This window comes from Lepeophtheirus salmonis, chromosome Z (genome assembly GCF_016086655.4).
Source record: "Lepeophtheirus salmonis chromosome Z, UVic_Lsal_1.4, whole genome shotgun sequence".
In the NCBI taxonomy this organism is placed as follows: domain Eukaryota; kingdom Metazoa; phylum Arthropoda; class Copepoda; order Siphonostomatoida; family Caligidae; genus Lepeophtheirus; species Lepeophtheirus salmonis.
In genome coordinates, this window is record NC_092584.1 from 158,030 (window position 1) to 170,091 (window position 12,062).

Consider the following 12,062-nt stretch of genomic DNA (forward strand, 5'->3'; position numbering starts at 1 on the left):
CATTATCAAGTTGAATTTTTGTTGACAAAAAGTTATCAAACAGAACAAAGCATATTTGGCTGAAATTGAATGACTGTAAAACTTCTTACAAATCATTGAAATAGTAAATATTCTCAAGTACAATATAATTTGTCTCATTGAAGCTTTAAAAAATAGATTTAATGAGTCGATTCCATAAGAATAGTCATAGACTCAATTCTTCTGACTTTGGAATTGGTTTTTAAGTTTTGTGTGGAAGATTTTTCTATGTTAAAGAATCATGAATTATCTTGTTCTCATTCACATTCGTGACCTTATAGAATCGGGTTTGGACACCCACATACAAACGGAGGCTTTATTAGGACTCAGAGTATGCATTAAGTATCTGTTGACAGGCTTTTATTAATTTTATTCATCAAGGAAGTAAAACACATTCATTGGATTATTTTTTACGTGATATGTCAAGAGTATAATTAAATAGTATTTACAAGTAAGCCCAAAGATTGATTCTATCTTTGATAAATATTCAGATATTCAAATACTTCATAGCACCCCAACAATTTGGAGATTTGGTTCAAAATTACATTAAAATTTATGGGAGGATTTCAGGTATTTAAGAATTTGAAATATATTGTTTAGAATCTTTATTTGATTTAAGATACTTATGTTGGGCTATGTTCTCGAAAATAAAGTATATCAGTTTATCCATTGTTTTATTCTAACGATGTATTGCATCTTCAAAGGTTAGTAAGAATAATTTGGAATTAGAAATTGACGATAACGCAGGGGAACAATTATCAAATTTATCTAAAAGAGTAGAATCCAAAACTGATCTCATTTTTTCTCTCAGTCATCTGAATTTGGAGATATCTGGGATTAAATAAAGGGGATTATAATGGTTCAGAGTCATATTTTACCCTTAAAACAATTCCCGATTTAAAAGTAAGATTAATAAAACTTATGTAAAAGTATTGCTTATGATTTTATAGGGTTTTTATTGATTCTGCATCTTGTTCTAAACTCGATCTTTTTCCATTTTTAGGCAGAAAAATCATGAAAAACGACACTTTTCTTAGTGCCCTTTTATTCATAATACATAGAGATGAAAAATATCGTAGCTTATACGATAGAAAAATATTCAATATATACTCTAAAAATGACCTACTTAAAAAAAATATGCATCTCTAAGTATTTTTGTGCCATTTTTAATTATTTTATTACGGTATTGTTATTTAAACAAGTTTTATTTTCGTTTATAATGATAGTAACAATTTTGTTAAACACAGTTATTATATCAAATAGGTGACATCATAACAACAGATTTTAGTGAACTTGTTGTTGATACACAACCAAATATTTGGAATATGTTCCTCCTTCAACCATAATGAAGATCTATACTAAGACTAACTTGCTAATTCTCTTTCCAATTATCTTTTTTAATTCGTATTCAATATACGTTCTCCCTTTTTTCGTTAGTATAATCATTCGTTTTTTGGATTTTCATTTTTTTTGATGGATTTTTAAATCTACAACCCATATCTTTAAAAAAATTTGAGACACGGAGAATTAATCTTGTTTAATGTAAAAAATCATCATGGAATCGTTGTAGCTCAAAGACAACGCGCTCGTGAGAAGTTATTCTCTTGAACTCAATGTGTGTATGTATCCAAGCGATTCCTGGAGAAAGAAATATACATTCTGTATATGGATTTCATCAAAAGATTCTAGGTCAGATAGAGTAAACGTGATACTATAATATTTACTTAGACTTAATCATTGTAACTCCATCAAACCAATAAAAGGAAAATTTAATCAAATTAACTTTTTAGCGACTAAACAAACTTACCCTCTTACGAGAATAAAACAATATTTTAGGTACGAAACTCATAATTCTAAACAACTTATATTTTATAACTAAAGTATGTATCTCTTTCCATTTTTCAAAAAAAAAAAAAATACCTGGTTCTTTGTATACTTGTATGAGCCTGCCCGTTCAACGGACGCATTTGGGATAATAATAAAAGTTTGATGATATGTCAATAAAGTAACCTACTCCTAGATTGCCTAAAGTGAAGATCGCTTCATTCCATGCATCAACAACAAAACAACTTTAAAATTACTTTACCTCCAAATAAATTTTATCCTGTGTAATATCCAATGCTTGAACAGAATGCTTATGAGCCATAGGTAATTCAAAATATTACCAAAGTAGTATGTCAAATTAGTTCTACTATGTCACTATTTGCCTTTATTAAACAGATTCAATTCATATAAGTGTTCATTTGAATTGTAGCAATAAGTGTTTATTTGAACTATCCAACTATCCAAGACGAATTAATTTGTTAATGCAATCTCCCCTTCATGTGACTACCTGAAAAATGATTGAAAAGATTGAATTTTCATACGTGTTCACCCAAAACGAATTACCTGACTAATGCGATCTCCCCTTCCCCTCTAATTGTTAATAGTAAAGTGAAGAACCAAAACTGTTGCTAAGCAGAAAAAATGGAGGAGGAGGAAGATTCAAAAGTTTATTTTCCATGTCCACAAAATACATTCCTTCATTTGGAGGTCTACAGCCCACCCCTGTGGACGCCCCTGCCAATGCCAAGACACTAAATAAAGTTAACTTTGGTATTTAAATACTGTGTGATTTTTTTATTTCCTTTGTTTCTCTTTCGATAGTTTTTCATTTTGAGGTTTAAGAGGGATAATCCCTTTGTACAAAAAGATGCCAAACTTTATTTATTCGGTAGGTTTCGACTAGTGTCTAAAAAAGTCCAATATTGTCGACCCATGATAAAATATAATAAAACAGTATCATAAAATCTAATGAAATAATATGGTAAAATGAAATGATATAATGTGGTGTGGAGTTAAAGTAGATATGGATTATTTTTTAAAAGTATCTTAAAACCGCAAAGTGTAGACATTCTTCTCACCTCTTCGAAGAGGCTGTTCCATATCCATATAGTTCGACTAAAAAGCTATGTTGGAGGTAATTAGTTTGGGTGAACTAAATAAAAATGGGTGGACTACCTAGTCTTGTACACTTCACTACATACTTTGGGCTTGATATTACAATGAGTCAGCCCATTAATAACTTTAAGCATCATAACCACATCCTGAAGTTTCCTCCTCTTTTCAAACGACAAAAGCCCGACTAGATGTAAACTAACCTCATAGTACATACCACCGCATACCATCTTAATAAGCATTTCTGTACATTTTCAAGAGCTTTGATTTCCCTACTTTACATTGGATTCCACAACAGAGAAGTGTATTTTAAGATAGGCATAACATATTCTGCATAAAATGTCTTTATCAGCTTCATATTTCTGGTTTTAAAACTGCAATAGTTCCCCCCCACATCCCAATGCAGCATAGTTTGTGTTCAAGCCCACCATGCAGAACCTTATCGAACGCCTTGCTGAAGTCAAAGTATAAGACACATGTGTCCAGTGAGGAGTCCCTATTTCGAGCGACATCATCCCCGAATGATGACAGGTTTGTAACACAAGAGAAGGTGGAAACCCTTCGGCATCCATAATATCTGGAAGATATGCAATTGTGTTTGTCAAAAAAGTTTTCACTTCAGAATTGATTAGCTTCTCCATTAGTCGAGAGATCTGGCTTGTGATGGAAATTGGTCGATAATTACGAACATCCTTATGGCTTCCTTTTTTGTGTATTGGGATAATATTGGCGCATTTCCAGTAAAACGGCACCACTCCCTCCTGTATGGACTTGTTGAGTATCATTGTAAGGGGGAAGTAAGTAACGTTACTTACTTAAATTTCAACTAGTCCTATTTTTAAATTATGGAGGATTAAGTAACTCGTATTTGACCATTTTTGCAAAGGTCTATATTGGTGTTTTCTAACTATATCCGCTTCCAGTTACTGGATTTGGATAAACCGTACAAATTTGACATTCTTATGTATGATAGCACCAATTTTAGCGTCGATTAATACTCCTGGAGTTATTCATCAGAAAAGAATTTTTCAATAATTCAAACACGTCCAAAGTTAATAGAAATACAAAGTTAGACCATCCTGTAATTGGGGTTGCTAGAATTTTCAATCTGATGTATTGTACCGACTGCTGGGTTAGACAGGCAGATTTTGGGAAACACGCAACCACTCATAGTCTATGCCGTCACTATTGCTAGAATTTTCAATTGAATGTATCGTACCGACTACTGAGCAAGACAGGCAGATTTCGACAAAACACGCAGCCACTCATCTACTATGACGTCAATATTAAAAGTGTGATGGAAGTCAAACATCAGTTCTACACGTGTTATGGTATAACCTTGTATTTCTATTAAGCTTGACACCTCCCAAACAATCTTGAAGTTGTTAGATTGATTTTTTTTTCTTTTCAATAATATCCTGTATGATGTATTTAAATTTCACTCTATCAGGTTCTACCTAATCATTAGTAATAACTATTATCTAATCTATTACCAATTTGTATGTTGAGTAAAAAAAAAATTCATAATTTTTAAAAAAATCTATGAGTGTCGAGTACCTCCGAGGGGACACATTGAGGAAAACATGTCCGATTGGGTTCAATTAATAATTAATATCTTGTTTCCAAGGACCCACACCCTAAAAAATAAGAAATTTGCTTTCCTCATTCGGGAAAATTATTTAGCAAAGCAAAAAATGTAATGTTTGAAATTTTTGTCCAAAAATGCATTTTTTCAGATTTTTTTTCTCCGAAAATTTGATTTTCTGTGGATAACTAGGAATTTTTGAATTTCTTGTTGAATAGCTATTGGATTTCGAATTTTTTTTTTTTTTAAACATCATTTTTTGTGAGTAATTGAAATTATTTTTTGAAATTTTCTTCAAAGATTTAATATTTAAAATTCCATTTTTGATGTATTCTTAAAAAAAAAAAAAAATCCCTGACAAGCTATTGTTTTTTTTAAATGTTTTCATCTAAAATTTATTAGTTGAAATTCTTTTTTTAAATTTAATGTTTATCTAAGAAATTTGAATTTTCTGTAAATTACTATGATTTTTTTATTTTTTGTGTGAAAAGTATTAGATTTTATCAATTAATTTCCAAACAATAAAATATTTGATTTTTTGTTTTTTTTTTTAATTTAGTTTTTGAATCTTGCTTCCAAAAAAAAAAATTTTTTTTTTATTTATTTTTCAAAGAAATTCCATAAACCAAGCGTTTTCCAAAATATCATCTTTAGGACGCCTCTGTTGACAGTCAAGGAAGGTAATATATATCTACTTCTAGTAACATTTATACTCCTTGACGTCACTATAAAAAACGTGGTGGATGTCAAACATCATTCAGAAAAGTTTTAAGGTATAATCTTGAAATCTATAAGCCTACACTCCGAATAAGTCACTAAAAAACTGTGTTTTGGATTTATTCCTATAATTCGAAAAACAATTATTTCATCAATTATTTTAGCTTACTGGTTGATTTTCACAAAAATATTTCCAGCATGTTTTTATATTTAAACGTCAACCATGAACAGTGTTCATATGTTATGAAAAAATTATCCTTATTTCAGTTTTGGCTCATAATGAGTCAAGAAATAAACAAAGCCTAGGTAGATAGTTTGTAGGTAGAATAATTTTACTTTCTCTAAATAATAAAATGGTTGTCAGAGATTGAGTTAACCCTATCCGTGTCTTATTTAAAAAAGTGGCACTCTACGTGTTGTATACAAATATTATATCCTTTACTTTTAGCTTAATGTAGATTAATGTTAGGGTGTTGTATATACCTAATACTGCTTCTTCATATTCTTAAAAGTGTGTAGGAACTTTAAGAAAAAAATACAAATGGTACAAAAAATGTGGTAACATTGTGTGATGAAAATAATGTGTATTATGAGAATTTTGAATTTAAAGAATGTTTTGGAGGAGAGTGGCAAAGCTGTTATTTTGTTTTATTAGATCAGCTACAATTAGCTGTGAATGGGGAGAAGCGGCAGAAGGAAATAAACCAGGACATGTGCAAGAAATACTCGATCCTCAATTCTACTCTGAGTCCAACAATTCTAACCTGCACAAAATTATCTGGGTTACGTCTTTTATAAGCACACACGAATCTTCAATCAGGTTTTAAATATAATTAAATGTAGTAGGGAAGGAAGTTAACTACTCAGGAGTTAAATGATAATTAAAACAGATGAGGAAAAAGAAATTCATACTTTGGATTACCAATGGGACATAAGAGATGTTTATTTAGCTGATTAGTTTGTATACAAGGCTTCAGAGAGTGGTGTCGTGTGGCAATAAAATAATACAACTTTAAGAATGATAATAGGGAATAGAGCATTTTACGTTTAGCTTTTATTACTTAGCTGTAGCAAATCCTTGAACATTCACATATCAATCATCCTCTTTCCATAATTGAAAAGAAATTATACTTCGTATGATTATTACTTTGATGAAAAGTTGAGGAAAAGACTTCAAACGATCCTTCACTGGAGATAAAATCCGGAGCGAGGAATACACCTTAAATGAGATATTGATCAAAACACCGGATGTAATCTATTCCTTCCCAATGTGGAGTTGGAAGTATGGATAACGGATAGGAATCTCGATATTCGTATTCCTAGCTTGGCTTATAAGGAAGGTTTCTCTTTCTGATTTCTACTTTATGACGGTGAATGTTAAAGGGGAAACGGATGTCCGGGGGGGGTCTCGAAGGTATATACTCCCCACAAATTATAGAAATTTTTGCTTTTTACTAGAAAGTTAAATATTTGAATTTTTTTCTCAAAAAATTTAATACTCAAAATTTAATTTAATTCATCAAATTTTTTTCAAAAATATTTAATTTTTGAAATTTTTTTTTCTCCAAAATTTAATTTTCTTTGAATACCAATGGTTTTTTTTTAATTTTTCTTCTCAAAATTAATATTTAAATTTTGTTCCAAAACTTTATAATTATTGTGAACAGCTGTGGATTTTGAAATTTAAAAAAGAATTGATATTTGATTTTTTTTTCAAAAAATTATATAATTAAAATATAATTTAGAATTATTTATCCAAAACATTTTACTTATTGTGAACAACAATTTTTGAAATTAAAAAATAAAAGATAATTTTTGAATTTTTTTAACGTAAAAATATAATTTTTTGTATATATCTGTAGATTTTTTAAATTAGTTTCAAAAAAATGTAATTTTCCGAGAATCACTGTGAATTTTTTGGAATTTTTTTCCAAAAAATTTGTTAATTTTGAAATTTCAAAACAAGCTGACAACAAAATATGTATAATATTTTTGTGTTAGAGAAGTAACGCCGTGACCCTAAATAACTATAGATCGCTTAAGGGGGCTGTCGTCGCAGCATTTAATGTCAGTTATTGTCGGAGGTAGTAAATCAATGAAATTTATGATCATAGGGAAAGAAACCATGAAGTGATCACACAATGCTTTATACTTTTATAATAATATAATATCTTTATGTATGACGTCCATATGAGCTATGACGTATTATAATTTTGAATGAAGAGGTCGTTATGTTTACTTATATTATATGTTCACTTATTTAATTTTGTATCGCCCAGATATTATATACGTGATTGAAATAAATCATTCAAAATAGTCTCCAAAATGTCTCATAACTGTCCTGCTTTAGGGTTTTTTCCAAATGAAGAAGGATATTATTCAAGCTTAAAATAACTAATAAGTATAAAATATTATTTCCTATTCAAATATTTTATTTTTAAACATAAGTTACTAAGCCAAAATATTTCCTCTATCATTTGACGAAATTGTATACAGCTTGCAATAACCATTTATCCTTTATTTCTTTCTTAATTAAAAGAAATCATAAATTTTTCGCTAGAATCGGGTAAAAATATTTTTGTTTATTTTAAATTGTATGTAGTGTTTGCTATAACATCTATTAATTTTAATATTTTTTTTTTGTTTCCTTTGCATTTTTCGAAATACAAAAATAAATAACATTCAGTTAGTATTATTCAATTCTCGAATAACCGTATTCATTCTCGATACGGTACATTTACCCCATGTTTGAAATGTAAATTATTCAGCCAAAATGTTTCATTTATCGTCTTAACAAAATTGCATAAGCATAGCGTTAACCATCCGTACAATATTGAAACATTAGAGTTTTTACTCATAACTAATAAGCGATAAGTATTAATAGCTAACGAGATTTAATTTAAAACATAATATTCCCTGACAACAGTTGACTTATAATCAACTACAGCAAGTCCATCAACTCGTCACTTGTCTCTAGAATTCTATCGGTCCTAGAACTGTTAAAAAAGAAGAAATATTTGACAAAAACATTTGAATTATAATACTTTGGTAAAATAATTACCTACAAATATTTTTATTTTTTTAAATACTTATTATGAGTATAATAAAGTATTTTTGAGCATGTTTCTTTTAAAGTATTTTAATATTTGTTCCAATTATAAATTTGATTTTATTTAATCTTTCAAAATATTTACGGTGAATTTGGGAAAATATTAGAACTATTATTCAATTCAAGAATCAATATATTTTTTTTATTTGAATTGAATATGATTTGTGAACATGATGCGTACTCTTGAGTGCTTTTACTTTCAAATATTCTCAAATTATATAATTTTATGGTTGTCTAAATTTAATATTTGATTTTTTTTAAAATAATATTTAATATTAAAAATTACCTAACTTTATATACAAATGGAACTTTTTAATTTATTTTCAAAATATCACCGAATGTATCAATTTTTTTCAAATAAATTCAATTTTTATGTTATTAATTATGGTTTTTTGAAATTTTTTTCCAAAAATTAAGTTTTGTGAATATTTATGGATTTAAGAACTTTTTTTCCATAATTTTTTTTTTTTTTTTTTTTTTTTTTTTTTTTTTTTTTTTGCTGAATGCCAATGGGTTTTTGAACTTTTTTCCAAAAAAATTTTAACATTAGAATTTTTTTAAATAATATTTCATATTAAAATTACTTAAATTTTTTTCCAAAAAATTGAATCTTTGAATTTTTTTTTTGACGAATTCTATTTTTGTTACTAGTTAACTAATTGTTAATGGATTTTATAATTTTTTTACAAAAATTTAATTTTTTTGTTACCAACTAAGGAATTTTTAAAAAACTTCCATAATGTTTTGTATGCAGAATGACTTTGGGTTTTCGAACTTTTTTCAAAAAAATTAATATTTGAATTTCTTTTAAATAATATTTAATATTAAAAAATTTTTAAATAATTTCTAAAAATTGAATTTTCGAATTTTTTTCTAAATAACAATTAATTTGTTTTTTCAATCAAATTCTATTTTTTGTTACTAGTTCTGGATCTTTGAAATTTAATTTTTGAACTTTTTTTTTTTTGAATAGCAATTGTTTTTTATATTTAACAAAATATATATAAACATGGGGACGCCCCTGGTTGAGTATAAGACTTTATACATTATTTAAATGATATACTCCTCTATTAATGATTTTTATCAATTTAAATCAAATTAAATTAAGCTAAACTATTATATATTTTTTTTTTTTTCGAATTCAAAGAATTTCCCTTCCTATCACTCAGTGTCATCCCTCTACGTATTTTAGCTCTATAGTCACGTCACCTTGCAGATAATAAATATTTTTTAGTTGGTTCATTCTTTATTCCAAAAAATATGTCAGCTAAAAAATATACATAGTTATTACATATTTTAACTACAGGCTCCCCCTTCAAGTAATTCATGTCAGGCATGCCAAGAAAAAGAAACAATTGACAATGTGTAGAAATGTTTGGGATAAAAGCAACATGTATTTATTGTCTTGATATTTCATTAAATTAGCTTCAAACAGCAACGAGATGAATGAAATAAACACAATCACTTCTCATACCGTGAGGTAAATTAGAATCTGAAATAAAATTCACCAAGATATAATTTATTTATTAACAATGGAATGTATATTATATATATTAATATAAAAGATGTATGTCTGGGCTCTCTAAGTGATTTATGTAGCTATCCTTAGCGACTATGAGGACTTCCGGTCGGATGGTGGATGGCCTGACACCCACTGCGGACTATCATGGTATCCTAATGCTGACTGACAGTGGTTTGACCGCCTCAGTGTTTGGACTAAGGACACTTTAGGCATTCCCCTCGGCGATTACTCAAAAGGTGTAGTCAAGGGGATTGGTATCAGGGTTGTAAGGGGGGCAAAAGTGTCAAAAAAGAGTTCAAAAGAACTCAAAAGAGTTTCGTAATAGAGGAGATGCAAAAGTGACATCTCCAGCATGCAAGGCTCTTTCAGTCCACTTTTTTATAGCTTTCTTTATAGTATGGTGTGAAACTCCGATATCTCTTCTATGGTCACTCATGGACTTGAGGAGATTAGCCTGTACTCTTTTCTTTAACTCTTACAGGTCTAGTTTGGCCCTTTTGACAGAGCATTTGTTCCTCTCAAGCTAACATGTACTCCTGTGAAAAGGACTTCTGGCACCCACATAGTCCATACATCAACCCCCCGAGACTATTCCGTCTAGTACAAGTCCTGTAGGAGATGTAACAACAACAACCGTGTCAACAAGGCCTGGGGCTCTATGAGCGCCGAGTATATCTAGAGGGTCCGCAGCAGCTCACCATCAATTCTTAGGGCGGACACGTTGACTAAAACGTATTCTTTGGATTTCAATTAATAGTAAATAAACTTTTTTTGTAATTCACCAAATATCCTGCCATGGTTTATAATACTTTGTGTGCTAAAATGGGTAAATACTAACCGTAACATTTTCCGGAAAAATTCCCAGGACCGTTTCCAAGGTGCGTCAGTCCTAAGAACCGGGAAGTGGACCGACTTAAATAAGGACCGACACACCACTACTTAGAGTTGTTGGTCCTTAACGACCGGTTCTTCTGATTTTTTCATTAAAATATTGATGGCTTATTAAGCCCAATAAGATAACTTTGGATTTACTCAGATTACATAACAAATCTTTAGCCCAGGGCCTCAAAGCCACAATTACCGCCTAGGGTGGCTACATTAATGATTAAAAGAGCTCAAATACTCTTTTATTTAGAGTATTCATTTTGGTGAAATTCTATATTTGATTAATTAATTATATTTTGTTGAAGATTAAAATTCCAAGTTGTCAGATTTCAATGGAGCACTCAGTACAATAATAATAATAATGGGATTTTTCTTTTTCTTAAGAGGGAAATGGATAGTAGTTAGTAACTAATATTAAAGAGTAAATATAGTTATTATCAATTCATTGGTTAGTTGATCGTATTACATAGAAATGGTAATCAAATTATGCAGGATAAGTTGAGTAAGAAGTAGTGATATTATTTTTCATCTTTCCAGGGGGCATCCACACAGGGACGGCTGGAGATCTTGTAGCCCCCCCCAAATTAAGAATTTTCGTTTTTTACTAGTAAATATAATATTTGAAATATCTTCTTTTTTAAAATATTTAATTTTTTGTGAAGAACTGTGGATTTTAGAAATTTTATTTCTAACATCATTTATTTGATAATAGCAAATTAATTTTTGAGTTTTTTCACAAAATTTAATTTTTTGAATTTTTTTCGAAAAAAACTAATTTGCATTGAATAGCTAAGGATTTTTGACATTTTTGACACAAGTACATTTTTGAATTTTTATAGAAAAATTTAATATTTAATATTTTTTTTCAAAAATATTTAATTTTTTGTAATTTTTTTCAAAAGGAATTAATTATTTTGTGAAAAACTCTGGATAAAAAAAAAATTCCAAAAAGGTAATATTTGAAATTTCATATTTAAATTTTTTTTCAAAAAATGTTATTTTTTGTGAATAATTGTTGATTTTTAATTTTTTTTTTTAATTATTTTTTTAAGAATAACAAATGGATTTTCGAAATTCTTTTAAAAATAATTTAATTATTTTGGAACAACTGTGGATTTTCGAAAAGAGTTCCAAAAATTTAATATTTCAAAATTACTTTTTAAAATTTTTTTACAAAAAATTTAATTTTTTGCCAGCAACTGTGAATTTTTAATTTTTTTTTTTAATTATTTTTTAAGAATAAGAAATGGATTTTTGAAATTCTTCTAAAAATAATTTAATTCTTTTTG

General features: G+C 28.6%; 1 long non-coding RNA gene across 1 annotated transcript; it reads right to left on the reverse strand.

Annotated features, from left to right (window-relative positions):
* Positions 1-1,204: 1,204 nt before the first annotated feature.
* Positions 1,205-1,898, reverse strand: LOC139907362 (uncharacterized). Its single transcript, XR_011783914.1, has 2 exons — positions 1,826-1,898; positions 1,205-1,656 (listed from the first exon to the last, which is right to left on the reverse strand). It is a non-coding gene; the product is annotated as an uncharacterized lncRNA (long non-coding RNA).
* Positions 1,899-12,062: the final 10,164 nt, after the last annotated feature.